Source organism: Sphaeramia orbicularis, chromosome 2 (genome assembly GCF_902148855.1).
Source record: "Sphaeramia orbicularis chromosome 2, fSphaOr1.1, whole genome shotgun sequence".
Lineage (NCBI taxonomy): Eukaryota > Metazoa > Chordata > Actinopteri > Kurtiformes > Apogonidae > Sphaeramia > Sphaeramia orbicularis.
The window spans coordinates 12,510,452-12,526,380 of NC_043958.1; the positions used below are offsets into that span (position 1 = coordinate 12,510,452).

The 15,929-nt window shown below is 37.2% G+C and overlaps 1 protein-coding gene across 1 annotated transcript in view; it reads left to right on the forward strand.

Moving 5' to 3' along the window:
* The first annotated feature begins 1,788 nt into the window (after nucleotides 1-1,788).
* The window catches only part of LOC115435929 (semaphorin-5B-like), a 57,453-nt gene continuing 43,312 nt past the window's right edge, over nucleotides 1,789-15,929 (forward strand). Inside the window, exons 1-2 of the mRNA XM_030158563.1 lie at nucleotides 1,789-1,927; nucleotides 11,489-11,532. The gene's annotated coding sequence lies outside the window, so the exon portion shown is untranslated. The remainder of the gene's footprint in view (nucleotides 1,928-11,488; nucleotides 11,533-15,929) is intronic.

Consider the following 15,929-nt stretch of genomic DNA (forward strand, 5'->3'; position numbering starts at 1 on the left):
AGTGAATGCGTTGTTTCTATTGGTTAATAGAGAACGAGCAAAAAGCGGGAAATTACTGCATGACGTTAATTAATTAGAAACAACAAACAAACGGTCTAATGTGCACCTGGTGCAGTTATCATTTTACACATTAAAAACAGCAGCTTAAATAGTAACTAGTTCAACTGTAGGCAGTAACAGAAGAGGAGTACAGAAAATAAGGTATTACAAGAAAACCCATTCAAGCTGTTTAATACCATAACATTATAGAAAACATATAGAAAATATGCTTTAGACAGTGTCATGTTAGCTCATGCAAATGCAAAAAAAGAGCTTCCCTTGGGACCATTTACCATTTTAAAAACAACACAAGATTTTTTATGTGAAAATGTTTTTATGTTTTATGTGAAAATGTTAAATATTACACTTAAACTCATTTTATCTATATTGCACTTAAATAAGAAGCATGTGTTTCAGAAAGAGGTATAAATGTAGCTAGGCCAGTATTATTATTTTTTTTTTCTTTAACTTTATTGAAGTTCAAGGAGAAAAAAAATATATGCTGAGTGCCAGTATAGGCTATATATATAATTTTATTACGACTCAGGACATAAGGAGTCAAATAGGAGAAATGGGGTATTGCAACACCAAATAGAAGCTAATGGTTGCGTCCATCATGTGACTGTGTTTTTAGGTACAGCATTATCATTGAATTCTCTATAAATAATTGTATCAGCTCAGTTATCACATATGAAGTATTTCCTATCAAATCTATGGTCTTTCTAAACACATCCAATAATGAAAACAACCAGATATTTGTCATCTGTAAACATAACTTAATTTGATCAATTCAGTTCATTTCCAGTTCAGCCATACTGGGGAGAGTTGTTATACAATTGACCAGTAGATGGCAGCCAAGACATGGCCAAAGATTATGTTTTTGTGTACATATGCGTGTTTTCCTCATTGAATCGTCCACACCTCTGCAAATTAAATTATCGTTGTGTTTTGTTTTTTGTTTTTGTTTTTTGCAAATATAATGATATGATTAAGTTGTGGAATAGGGAAATGGGCTTTTCAGTCACTGACTTCTCTTCAGTGCTATGGACAAGTATTCAGACCCTTTACTAAAGCGAAAATACCAATTAAGTAATACATGAAAAATCCTGCACATTTTCATTAAAGTAAACCTTTTCTACTTGTTTAGTGCGTGCATCAGAGCAATATCAGTGTTTTTGCTGCATGTTTGTATTGTTTCTGTTGGAGGATAATATAAAGTTTTATTTACAGTGACACCAGATACAATTTGAGGACATAAGAACTGACAAGGTGAAAGAATAAACTTCTGATACACATATCTGTTTTCAATTTGCAGACCTTTTCTGTCATCTTTGATATTTTTGGGGACACATTGGAAGATCTGAACATTTAGAGGGGGGAAGAAAATCACAATTTAACACATAGACGTCTGAAATGCAAAGCTGAAAATCTGTAACATTGTGTTTTAAAGGCTTGTTATATTTTCTATTGTGTCAAATCTTAATATTAACAGTAAATAAAGCTGACAAATAGATATCGTGGAGGAAAAAGTACAATATTCCCTCTGAGGATGCATTAGAATAAAGATAAAAAACAAACATAAAATGCAAATAGATCACTTAGGTGCATATCTTTGAACGGTATTATTTATGATCATACTGTGCCAGCTGATGTTTAGTGTAATCCCTGGGGTCGTGGGGTGGTTTACCCGGGTCTTTTCCTCCAGTTTTTGACAGACAGCACCCCTACTGGTCTGAAGTAACACTTGGCTCCTGGTTTCGGGGCTCTGCAGGCTGCAGCAGAGTCCACCTCCCGGATTGTAGACCACCACCACGTCTCGAACACCTTCCCTGACAGAAAACTGACAACTTGGATCTGCAGGAATCCCACGATGAGACAAAAGTAAAAGGTACGTCTGAGATCTGCCACTTTTAGCTTCAATTGAAACACCGGAGTTATCACTTATTTGGTCCGATTCTTCCCCAATTTACAACAAAATGGAATCGGACCTCCGTTAGAAAATACATTGATGATTGAGTCTGTTGTAGCAAAAAAATAAAAAATGCACTTTGGAAATTTAACACACTCTGTGCTTAGATTCGGTTGGAATACACTTTACTGCAGAGGCATAAAAACGAACAGTGATAAAGTTGGAAAAAGTCAAGTGCAATGTAACATGTGGCTGATGCTGTTTCAAAAATGGGCCAAGCATGAAAAATTCAGATTTGTGTAATTTTCCTTTGCAAAACTATTGAATTGATGTTGATGATCATTTTGGGGATGGATGCAATGGAAAGTTAAACGGAGTCACTAGAGCATAAAAAATATGATGAATACTATAACTACAGTAAAACATAAAATATGCACATTCTAAGAAGTCGTGCAAAAATGTTGCATTTGGAGGTTTTATGCCAAAGTTTTACTTCATTGCTCGTTTTGTGCTTTGAAACAAATTTAAGACTGTAAAATAGATTTCCTTTTGGCGATAAACATGTTCAAGTGGAGGCTGCCTTTGTCATTTTATCTAATATTTGAGTACAGAGCTGCAATAATTCCAGGATTTTGAAAAGTTTAGGTGGAAGTATCCAAACACAAAACAGAATTTATGGGAGATCCTTTACAGGTTAGGATCTTCTGCAGCTTTTTGCTTCAGTTTTCCAGTAGCTCATGCACATGCTGTCTATGCTCCCCTTACAGATGAACACACATTCCTCAATGATTATGTGTGTCCTGATAGGGTCGTTTCAATGCTTTGAAAACTCTGCTTCTTCACACAAAAGAAAAACAGCAGCTTGGCAACAAAAGTGGAGCCTGATCCAAATTTTTCACACATTATGTTGTGTTGGAGGGAGTTTTCAGGCTTAAAAAAAAAACGGGGGGGTGGGGGGCAGATATTAAAACATTTAAGTGAAGCTGTATTTAAATCTGTTTCAATAACCAGCAGATTAATGTGTTTTTGTTATATTTAATATTGTGTACCTATCATCAGGGACCCAAACATTATGGATAAAGGATAAGAATTGCTCCATATATCAACAAGATTTTAGATTTTCTAAGACTTACCTCAGACATCCAACACCCGATGTTTCCAAACTTTAACATGATTTCACACGATCCATTTTGTCATATCTTCTTTTTTTTTTTTTTTTTATCAATTATGAAGAATCTAAAATTCTTTGATAAGTCTGAAAAATCAGGTGTGTTTAAATGTGTACTTTAAGAGTATTTTTTAAATCATTCTTTTTTTATTACAAAATTTGAATATCAGTATCAACACAGTCTTCCAGCTGAATAGAAAACCAGGCGTCTAAAGCTCTTCCCCTACATACAAGGAGTTAGTGCAAACTCCTGCTGCTAATATATAACCCCTTAAATGGAAGTGGCATTAAATCATTTAACTGGACGCCTGAATGTGTTACCCACAGACCTCCACAGTCTCACATGAGGTCAGGCTGAAGTGGAAAAGGAGAGAAAGATGGATGTAGGGGGAGAAAGAGCAAGTTTACTGCTGAGGCGGCTGATGGACAGGCAGCGGGTTGTTATGGTTTCCCTCCTTCACACAGCTAAATATACAGTGGACACTCAGATTCCCTGTGTGAGTGTCCTTAACCTTTATTTATTTAGGCAAACAGGTCTCGGAAAACTAGGGAGAAAGCCACAGTCTTCCAGCATTAGAGTGGGAGCATTTAACATTTAGCACCTTGTATTTCAGAGAGTCAAAACACACCCTTTTTAATTTATTTTATCTATTCTACTCTTATATTTATCAGTTACTGGCAGAGTCTTAACCAGCAGCTTCTTGTTGTAGAACTGGACTGAACTTAAGGGTGCTGACCTAACTGCATAAAATAGAGAACAATAGGAAAGAGCAATAATTTGGACCAGGAAAAAGCCAATAATTGATTAATAGACCTATACCACCCCCACTTCCTCCCTCCAAAAATGCTGACATTGAAAACACATTCAGCATGTGTTAAATTAGCTATTTTTATTAGGAATGCATAACAGTTGAACATCTAAATCAAAGTACTTTGTCGTAAATTTGGAATTGATATCAAAAGTTCGGGGTGAATTTTCTATATTGAGCTATTAATTTCCCTCAAAGTCAGTATTTCTGGTCTAGAAGCCTAATATTATGTAATGGCTACTACAGGCAATACATAATTATCATATCGCAATTATATCAGTTATGCTTATTTTTCAGAACCATGATGATTGTGTCCATTCACTTCTATTCACTTCTATTATTGTTTGACTCTTGTATCAAGTTAGCGATAAAGGTGTAAAAGCACTGAGGGGTAGGATTAAATAAGTTCATACTTCTTCCTACTCCTTTTCGACCATACAAAATTCAGACTTGTATGTGCTTGGAGGTAGATTCTGTCCATTTGAATGTTTTATTTTGTTTTTATTTTTATTTTTTGCATGTTCGAAATAAATAAATTCTATCAAGTTAGGGAAACAGAACAGAATATGTTTTATTGTTATTTCCATGTTGTTATCCACTATTTGCCAGCACTTGTCAATAATGTCATCTCATTGAGCACTGTTCTTCTTTGCTGATGAAAGCATACCAGCTAACCTATAGCTATTTAGAATAAATTTTGACTTGATGCATCAGTGTGAGCAAATGGTACCAAGTTTCTGACGTCCACTAATCTTATACAAATATTTACCGTAGTCCTTTGGTTCAGCAGAGTGGATTTCTGAGCTGTGATGGTAGTGATGGTGAGTTTGGTTACTTTAACATTTTTTTATACTATATAAAAAAGAAAAGAAACATTAAATTATCTGTATTTGGTCCTTGGTTGAGCTACATGACAGACTGTGCAGCTGCTGTAAATGGGCCTCACAACATGACCATGTAGTTAATGTTAGATCTGATCAGGTGGTGTTGGAGTCCAGTCTATGGATAAGACATTAAGGTCGTCTGGTTGTTATGAAACCAATCGTTTTCACAAAATAGTTGTGAAAAATTACTCTGAAAACTGTAAAAACTTACTCTGAACCGAGCCTTTTCTTCCATAGGATTCCATTCACACAGACAAAAACTGGTTTCCCCTTCTAGACCCCAAAGTCATGATGTGGTTACACCTCAAAACTGGAATATTTTGTCTTTAGTCAGAATGCATTTGGTGCTATGTTGATTTATTTTTAATTGATCCATTTTATGTGTTTTAAAATTCTATGTCAGTAAATATCGTTTCCTCTTCATATGATGTATGTAGATAGTTAAACTAATAGACCTGACTTATGCAACAGTGATGGCATGAAGTTAACAGAATACGCAATAATATCACGAATCACAGTTATTTTTATTACAATTAATCATCAATTCAACTTTGACAGTTCTATCAACAGCACCGTCTGCCATTAACAATAGTGGGAAAACATCCGTCCGCCCAACATCCTGATTAATTATTGATACATATGTTTATCTCTACTCTACCAATAGAAAACTGTGGGTTCATTTCTTTTCCTGAGGTCTAAATCTTAATGTTAGAGCGTGTTTTGGGAATGGCTTTTATACAGTTTAATAAATCATATCGTTTTAATAAGTTTATGGTAAATGCTATTAGTGTGGAAAATACCAATGAATTGATGAGTTGATCTAATGTTGTTTAATAATTATATTTTTGTTGCAATGAATGAATAAATGAATTTTTATTGTTGTTTGCTGCATAAGGATATGCCCAGCCCTTACATTGGCTTATAAGACACCAAAAATATAAACCAAAGACCAAATACCAGGCCCAGTAGATATAAACAAGACAATGTACTGACCTTTTTAAACATCACAACTTACGCTTTTTCCAGGCTTTACAAACAAATAATTCTAATTAATATACATTTGAACTAAACAACCATTTCATTTTGTCATCATCAGTGCTCCAGAACATGTCAGGATTTCAGATAAACATCTCATTAAACAAAGAGACTCTCAGTTCATCATATAGAGGACAATACAAAAGAAAACATGATTCCTTTTCCACTTCCCCCAAATCACACAGTCTACAAGGTCTGTTTTCTTCTGGGATTTGGGTAAATGTTTCAGTTGAAAAATGGTCTTGAACAAAATTTTTGTTTAGAAACTGTCATTGGACCTAGGGTTTTGGTATCTGCGGATATCGAGGGTTTTAGAACAGCGCCCAAGTGTCGAGATGTTAATTTTCGAATTTATGCCATCACAACACCCAAGAAATAGCCCAGACAGCAAAAACCGCACTGTCATTTTTACATTTCTATTTCTACACAAGCAAATAAACAAGATGCAAAGAGTAAATAGGACAAGTTTGGAGTTTTAAGAATGCATGTGTTTACTTTAGAGGCAGCGAGTCCCTAGTGGCAGAGGGAGTATTCAGGAGTAAAAGTATTAATGCTGCTATACTAATATTATGAAAATACTCCACTACAATTTAAAGGTTGAGCATTTAAAACCTTTGTTCAGTAAAAGTTTGTCTGGATTAATATGAATTAGAGTAAGAAAGTAAAAGTAGTCCCAAGAAGTCCATAGTGCAAATTCTAAGACAATGTAGTGGAGTAAAGTCAAAGTAAAATACCTACAATTAAAATGAGTAGAAAGCTGCATAAGATGAAATACTCATATTATTTATGCTTCATTTCACTTGAGTAAAAGTTCTGAGTTGCGTTAAACAAATGCCTTTTCCTCCTGAGGTGATGCTGATGATGTTCTCATATTTATTGATTCACTCTTACAGTTTCCATTAAATTTTCACATTGAATTCAGAGTCAGTTTGGGCTGTGTGTGTGTGTGACTCCAGTAAGTGCAGTTTTATTGCTCCAGCAGAAAGATAAACCTCACTGACTGCAAGGTTCTCAAAAAAAATCAACACAGCCAAGGTTGTTTAAGGAGGAGCGTGCTCAATGTTTGAAGTATTAAAAGTCAATATTTCTTTGTGACACACAGACCCGTTTCACAGTGAAGCGCTATGTGCTGGACAAGGCACCCATTGAGGGCTGTGATGTGGGGGTGGGGGACTGGTTTTGGTGGGTTTAAGGTTTTTACTAACCAGTGTAGGCCACATTTGCACAGGATGTCTGCATTGAATTTATTTATAACAATACACCGAGGCACTCAGGGGGAGACAGGTCATTTTTAATGTTCAGATGGGGATGCTCAAGAAATAATTTGCACTTGTCTTTCTAAAGCTACAATTTCAACATTAGTCCAAGGAGATGCAGATACTAAAATCATCTTAACGTTTTTTTTATGAGCAGCTGTTTGGCCCCTTTTGGACCCCACCGTCCTCTCTTGTTTTTAAAGTCCACCATCTTTCACCAGTCCTGGTCTGGCTTTCGCTGAGTTCCCCTGCGTCTCCCTGTGCCTGTAATCTTTCAGACCGAGCAGTGACAGGAGGGCTGTAAAAACAGAGCCCGAGGAGGTCATCCTGAAGTTTGTACAGGAGCGAGCCATTCATCCTCTCTGGGGGGTTTGGTACTCTGCTGTGGTGAGACTGAGGCTGAGAGAGATGAATATCCCGCTCTGTAAAGGTTGGAGATGAGGCTGGGCTACGTTATTTGTCTCTTATGCTCTGCTGGGCACACAGGACGCTAAACGATCCTGTCAGCAGATATAATTTATAGGCCTCATTAATTTCTGAAAGGGAGGTCACCCCTTCACCTCCTCAGACTGGCATCCACTTCCACAACCATGTGTGACACTGGTACAAAAAGCGTGTCAACTCTACGAGCACCGGTCATAAATTCAGCTTGTTGACACTGAACAACTGAGATGATGGATGTGATATACTGTAGGCGGCTGCCGCTGTGAAGTGATTTAATGTCACATTTACCGCATTTACATGCACAAAATATTCTGTTTTTTGACCTTATTCTGAAAAAGAATAATAATATTAATCATCAGTAGTATTCTTATCAAGCTGTTTGCACTGCTAATGAAATGGATTTCCACTAATATTCTGCTTTACATGCAGCTGTGCATTCTTCAATTACTGTAAAACTCTCCCATGACAAAATAGGATTTTTTTTTCTTTTGGCGACTTATTCAACCATACAAACATGGCCACCATTTCTTGTTCCGTCATCTGTCAGCCTACTGGAAAAGGTCAGTGACTATGTTTACATGGGTAGAATAAAAGTTTTTCTTCTGATTGCAAAAATCCTGATACTTGTTTACATGGCTAATGAAAACTAATCTTTGTTTATAATTACTGTTTAGATGCAGCCATGCATACGGTGATTAAAAGTAGAGGTTTTCTCACTTTTTCTCTGTTGACAGACATTTCCCAGTGTGAATACAGCCGTCTTGAAAAGGTCAACTTTTTGACATTTGCAAAAATCTGTTGAAACCCTCTTTGAGAATGTTTGAAAGTAGGTGCTTTTCCTTTGAAACAGAAATGCTTTCTTTTATTACGAGCATCCATCTCCTCTCCAGCTGATCCTACACAAAGGCTGGGAGTCGCAACTACAGTAAAAACAGTAAATAAGATCAATATTCCTCCAAAGTCGTCATGTCCAAACTGCAGTAAAACATTACTAAAATCTGAATAATATCGGCATGTCACACGACTTAATCAGAAACTGTTCGTAGTGGCTCGTAGTATTGTATTAATATTGTATGTTCTATGAATATTGTTGTTTTAACATGTGACTTTAGATCTTTTAAAATGCCAACACCACATAACACAAATAAAGACTGAGGCAGTGGTAGACAAATAACTCCTGCCTTCTCTGTAGCTGTAGCTGCCTCTGTCCAAAGCACAAACTAAAAAACAAGAGTGAGGAAAAAGTATAGTACGTTACTTTGCTTATAACTTTCTAAAACACAGGACAAAACAAAATGTTTCCTATTCAGTGTAGAAGTTCATTGTCTTGATTGTTTTATGTGTAGAAATCACAGATGCATTCAACAAAACCCATCATTGGATCTGACAGTGGATCTGATGATGACGGCTACTTCACTGACGTTGTGCAGCAGCTGATTTTTGCCATTTTTACCCTCGGCCCTCGACCCATGGTATTGTGATCAGTTCGTCATCAATCTGTCTGTCTGTCTGTCCATATGTGCCAAAACTTTGGTGTGGACTGAAGGCCCAGGGTTTTCAAATGCATGCATGTTATGTTTTATTATGCATAGACAGTGTATACTGTTTCTAATTCAGGGGAAATAACTGGAGACATAATTTACATTGTCTTGTACTCTGTACACAACTGGACTACTGCATTCGCAAAAAGCTGTAATTTGTCTACAAAGCCCAGTTTCTCTTCAGGAAAAACTCTGAGGATATCAAAGCCTGTTATATTTCCACTCCAAGACTTCAGTCCTGCAACTTTCATCACTTAATTAATGCCCCAAACACTAAGTGTTTGTTTGGTTTGCTTTGGGCGGTGTTGGTGACTCTGGAGGCCAGATTGCATTTCTTTGTTTAGGCTAAAAACAAATGTTTGTCTGAGTTAATGGCGTTTGCCGTTGACTTCATCCCCTGAATGTTTTGCACGTTAATGACACTGCAGCTGTGTTCGAGCAGCAGCCAAGCTCAAAGGCATCACATTCAGTGTCAAAAAGATCACATGCAGTGGCACAAATGCCAGTCTGTTATCAATCCCACAATACCATCATCTGTCCACCATCACAGTGAGGAGTATCCATGTAGCAGGAGATCATCCAGGGTCAGTCACTGGGGTGATTCAAGTGGTTTTCTGATTGGATACTCAGACCCAGCCTCTGCTCTGAGGCTTAAAGATACCTGATGCTAATCTAAACAGACTATTGATAAAACTAAAAGAATACTGGATACAGGAAATACAGATCCTGCAACTAATAGTTATTATGAATGTTTGATATGTAGGTTTTCATTATTTAAGGCAATTAATCCTGTTTTAAGTAATTATCAAAAATCCTTGGGTGTAATGATAGACAGAGGTCATAGCTTGGTCCACACCATGGTTTAGACGTTATGGTTCTGTACATATGTGGAAAAAAACCTGTATGCACAAGTCTAACTTTCATTTAGTCTGATGTTGTATAGTCACCCCTAAGCACAGACAGGAAAGGAAAGTAAACAAACGAGTAATTAAAAAACATAAGCAATAGTTCAAAATGAACAGAATAATTGAAAATGTAACTTGTGCTTTAGGAGTAATCCAATTCATTATCTAAGCTGTCAGAGCTTCAGGCTAACCCCCCATGTGTCATAGTTCACTGTGACCCTGACACACAGAAGAAGGTGGGTCTTCATTGAACCCACCACAGTGTAGCTGACTCAGTCTGACCACAGTCAGTTCGTACTAACTTTAGCATGACTTGTTGCTAACTTGATAATGGCTTAAAGCTTAAGGTTTTCAAGTCAAATTGACACTCTTTAATGTCGTGCGTCACATATCCTCTGTACAACTACATGTACTGAACCATATCTTCTGTGCCATGATGGTTCTGGATTAATATTTGTGTAAGTTGCAGTTTTTCAGTAACAGCCAACACTAGTTTAGCTCTTTTGATTACAGATTAATTATCATCTTAATTTTGAACTGATCAAGTTATCAAATAATCACAGCATCAATAATAGATTATTTTAAGAACCTAATTTCATGATATAGCATATTTTCTACAATTCAATGAATGGAATGGAAATCAATGGAAAGACCCGTTTCTTATTACACTTATAATCATTAACTCAATGAAAACAGGTAGTTCATAATGATTTCTTCTGGGTTTTTTTTTTGGTTTTTTTTTTTAGAACCTTTCAATTCAGCCAGAAAAAAATACTGTATAAATTAATCAATCTGTCAACTCTTTCTCTACTTCTTGACACAATTCTTGTATATGTGGAGGAGGAGGTTGGTGATGTCTGACTGTGAAAGTCCATGTTTCAGTCTGTCTGGTCCAAGTCAGACTCATATCAGAGGTAGAAGCTCCAAACTAGAACCCCCTCGTTTTAAAACTGTTCTTTAGGGTTTGTTTTTTTTGTTGTTTCCCTCATGCACATTTCCAGCTCACATTTGCACCATGTGGAAGCAAAGCGTCTTCCAAATTAAAGATATTCCTGTGTGATATCTTTCTACTGTCACACAGTGTGCTGTATGTGGTCGATCCTGAATATGTGACAGGTGTGTCGGAGCTGATTCTAAATTCTTGAAGCCTGGTTCAGCGCTTTAATGAAGCTTAGTTGGAAAAACACATTACTGCCTCCCCCAGATCAAAACACACAGGACTGAGCTCCTTATTATCATATGTTAAACCTGAATCCATATTTCACTACTCTAGATGTCTGCATCTCACAAGGATAACAACCAGCAGACTGGACACACATCCCCTTCTTCATTCACAGTTTGCTTTGCACAAACAGAATCCCCCCCCCACCCTCCCCACCTCCACCTCCTTACACTCTCTCTGGTCAACGTGCCACTGTGTGTCGGCGTCTAACAACTTCTTTCTCTGCCTTTCTTGTTTCTCTTACCTATTCTTTCTTGTCTGTTTCAACATGTGAAGCGTCTGGACCGGTGCCGCTCGACTGATCAGGTGATGGTGAAGGAGTAAGTAGTTTTTTTTCCCTGTACTTTATGTTGCATTTATCAGAGTATGTGCATGCTATGTGGAAATTACCCAGCCGTTCATGCTGTCCTTTCTGTCTGTAATTTTTTTTCTTTGTCACTCTCCCATTCTGATTCCAATGGGTAAACTCATTTCTCCTTTAGTGACCCCCCCTCCCTCCCCCCTCTCTCAAATTTCACTCTCATCCTCAGTGTGTATGCTCAGTGTCCTCCTGTGGAGACTAGATATGGTCTGGATAGACATTTTCAGGTGCAGGTAATGAGTTGTGGATATTTCCTTTGTTCTCTCTGAAATTGGCATGGGGTTGGTGCACGGGAGGAAGGCAGAGGGGAAATCAGACAGAAATGGAAAGAAGCTTCCCAACCCTGGATCAATACCCTCAGTCTGGACTCTAAAATTATGTCTGAATGTGTGTTTTTTTGTACAATAGCCATTAAATAGATGGTCAGTCAGCCTTTTAAGAGCCGCATGTTACACTGATTGTGAATTTAAGTGCTGTTTAAAACTACCTTTTCACACTTTAGAATCAGTGTCCACATTTCTTTGACTTGAAGCAGCGGGTATGCTTGCTATTATGTTCTCCTGTTCCCTACAATAGAGGCGATTTTTTTTTTTTTTTTCTTCAATAACCGTCACATATATATGCTGTGGTCCAAATGTCTAAATCGGTTAGACCAGACATTAAACATGATTTAATCACTTTTCCAGTTTCTTAGTTCAAAGTCTATAATATCCAGCAGCAAGTAGGGGTGTTGGTGACATTTCTATCATGCAGTTTTTACAAAACCAGGAGAATATACTCAGAAGAATAAGAAGAAAAATGCTTATTCATGTGAAAGCACAAATGACAATGAGGCAGGGACTTCTGTAAATAAGAGTATGAGATGCAGAAGTCATCAGCAAATTCAAGGAATGTGAAAAGACACATACTGTAATTTCTGTGTCATTGTTTTTGCTTCATGTCCTTCCACCTGCATGCTTTACCCAGCTGCTAAAAAGCCTTTACTTTATTAAATATTCCATTTGTCTAGTTGTACACTGAATATTTTTCAGTTTAAGAGGTTGTATAAGGAGAGAAGAGAGAAGCTTCATAGAAACATGTAATGAAATAATTTTACTTATGGATTTTGGATTTGTTTTTTTCATTGACTGTCATGTAAACTGTTTACTATAATAGCTGTAACAGCAACTTATCTGATATAAGCAGATGTTTAAAGAAAGGGGCAGGTATTATAAGTTTTCTTCATCCTGCTCCTTTCCAATCATTTAGATTGGAATGAATAAATAAAATGAAAATGAAAATATAAGTTGAATAAAAGAAAATGGCTTTAGTTGTGTAGATAACAAATAAGTTCAGGATGAATCTTTAGCTCATGAGTCATCCAATGGTATTTTTCTCAGGGAATAAGATATTAGATATTACATGAAAATAAATAATTATATTATGGGTGGCATCACCATAATCTTCATCAGCATATACTGTCTGGCCAAAAAAAAAAAAAAGTCGCACATGCAATATTTGACTGCACCACCTTTGGTTTTGATTACATGAGACATTCACTGTTACATCTTTTTCGCCACATAATGCTTATGTAGTGTCACAATAAGGTTCATCATATTTTTCCATCCATAGTTCCATTAAATTTTGGTTATTGATGATGGAGAATTGGACCTCTGCATCAAGTCTTCATCACATCCCAGATTAGACTCTGGACTTTCTGGAGGCTAATCCATGTGTGAAAATGATGTCTCATTCTCCCTGAACCATTCTGTTACAAGCCTGATGCTCCTGATCAATCCTGGTATTGTCAAATCTTTTTGACGTTAAAGAAATGAGAGGCTACTCAGTACAGTGAGAGTTAAACAACCAAAACAAAAAAAAGGAACTGCCAGGATTTAACTGAGCGAATAGTTCAGATCCTTCCATCGGTAAGTTACTGCAGTGGTTAATAATGTTTTAGCTTTAACAGGTTATTTATAAATTAACATGTTATTTCACAAATGACAGACATGTCCAGAGTCCAGCGGATCTTAATAACTCGACAGTTTATTGGATGGGTTTTTTGAAGCTTCTGTAGAAAAGCAGAGCCTTTCATTACAGGCATCCATCACATGCAGCTCTACTCATTTGTTAATGCTTAAAATTCATAGTGTGGTTGAAATCTATTGAACCAAATGCATGCCAGACAAAAAACAATGAAAAGGAGGAGTGAATGGAGAAAGGCAGAACAGAAGTATATCCTAAGTTTAGCAGAAGGTCCTCATTGTGTCTCAGTTGTTCATATTCACTCGCCTCCATGTTTTTGTTGTCTTCATGCATATTTCCTTCTTGGTTCTGACAGAGTTTCTACACAACAAAATGAATAATAGAACAAAATATGAAAACAAGGACTCACAGTATCTATATTACAAAAGCCAAGTGGCCTCTGTGTGTCTGTGTGCCCATGTGTCCGGGGATTCACACAAAATTCAGAAAGAGCTGGCTGCTGCAGTTTGGCATACTTATATTTTTTTGGTCAAGGAAGAGACTAGTGAAAATGGCAAGTTGATAGGACTAATGTTTCCGGAGATTAGTAATTTTGGAATACAATAGCCTTACAATTACGTTGCTATGGCCAGAACGCTTTGGTGGTGACTGCTGGACAAATGCGCATAAATACACATAAAAACTACCACATCTAGAACCCGTGGATCCCCATGGGTCAATGCGCTAGTCACATATTAAATATCATCATACATGGAAAAATTAGTCAGCAGTGAATGGTGAGTAGGGCTGCAGCTGTTGATTCTTTTTGAAGTCGAGTATTCTACCGAATATTTCAGCAATGAATCGAGTAATCACATTTCATCCTCAAGCCGTCACTGAGCCGTCATTGAGACTCATTATTATAGACTACAACAGATGCATAGCCTCTGTTCTCACCAGTGCTGCTGTGTTTCTCAGTTAGCAATCACATTAATTTAAATCGGCTAATGTTAGGCTACCATTGAGTGGAGGATGGGCATTTACCCTCTGCTGGCTTCAGATGTGTACTTACACTCATTGCACGAGATTGTGTTTTTTTAAGCTTGAAGTGACCCCTAACTTTGGACATTTTTTGCCTTTTGCGGACGTCTCCTCGCTCTCTTCCATATCACCAACTTTTTGACTCTGAGTCTCATGCATCACTGTTCACAGTCCGTGTAGAACATGATCCCTGGGGCAGACCGCAAGTGACTACTTAAACAAAATTAATAATTAAACGAATACTCAAGGCAAAAAAAAAGATTCGAGGATTTTTTTGTACTCGAATTACTCTAGTACTCGTTGCAGCTCTAATGGAGAGAAACAATTTGGTTCATAGTTAATGTTTCAACAAGGCAGTGTTTCTATGCACAAATCTAGACCCATGTAGAAATGTGTTTGTTCCAGTTTGGTGTTAAAGAAGTGAACTGTCTGTGCAGAGCCCTGACCTCCATCCCATCCATCATCTTTGGCGTGAACGAGTGTTGAATGAGGCGTTATTGTCACTTGTTTGTGGCTGAATGAGTTCAAGTCTCTGTAACCAGGTTCACAACTGCTGTAAACAGCCAGAAAGGTGAAGAATTAGATACCAACTGATTAATCCCGGTGATTTGGAATGACATATTCAGCTATCACATATGGCAGTTTTATGCTTTTGGTCATAGAATGTGGGTCAAACTCCATCCAGTCTGTCATGAAACGGTAAAACGTTAAAGGCTGCAACAGAAGAAAACTGTAAAAGCCTGAGACTGTCCACACAAGGAAAGCGGCGATATCAATCATTTCTGTTTACCTGTGGCTGGATGAATTATAGCTCTTGTCTGTAAGGTAAAAGGCGAAAGTAGTTCAGTGTGTAATCAGGGAGGAGGTCAGGGTGGATCGATTGGTCCATAAAGGGTCTGATCTAGATGCAGAACATGGCTTTTAGTTCTCCTATCTTCTAATGACCGATAATGTTTTGTTTTAAGGAATTCAATTCGGAATGCTAAAAATGTCCCTCAAGGCACAATTAGTTTGCAAACTAGGGACCCTAAAGCACTTGGAAAAAGCATTCCACATAGTGAACGATTAGAGCCAACCTCTCCATTTAACTAAGTGACTAATTTCTGTGTTGATTTGTTAGGTTGAAGGAGAAAACCGTGAAAAAGCTCCAGGTATTTGGCATCTTCAGGGAACTTTCTTGATGTTTCACTGACTCTGAAAGACAAATAGACTATAAAGTTGTACAAATTAGTGCAGTGGAGAAGCAAATTGTCATCTTTTCAGTTAAACAGTAATGCATGTTCAAAATTGTTGCTGATTTTTTGCTATAAATCGAACATTTTGTGACAGCTCTAGTGTTTAATGTAGGTGACAAAATAACATGCTGCCTCG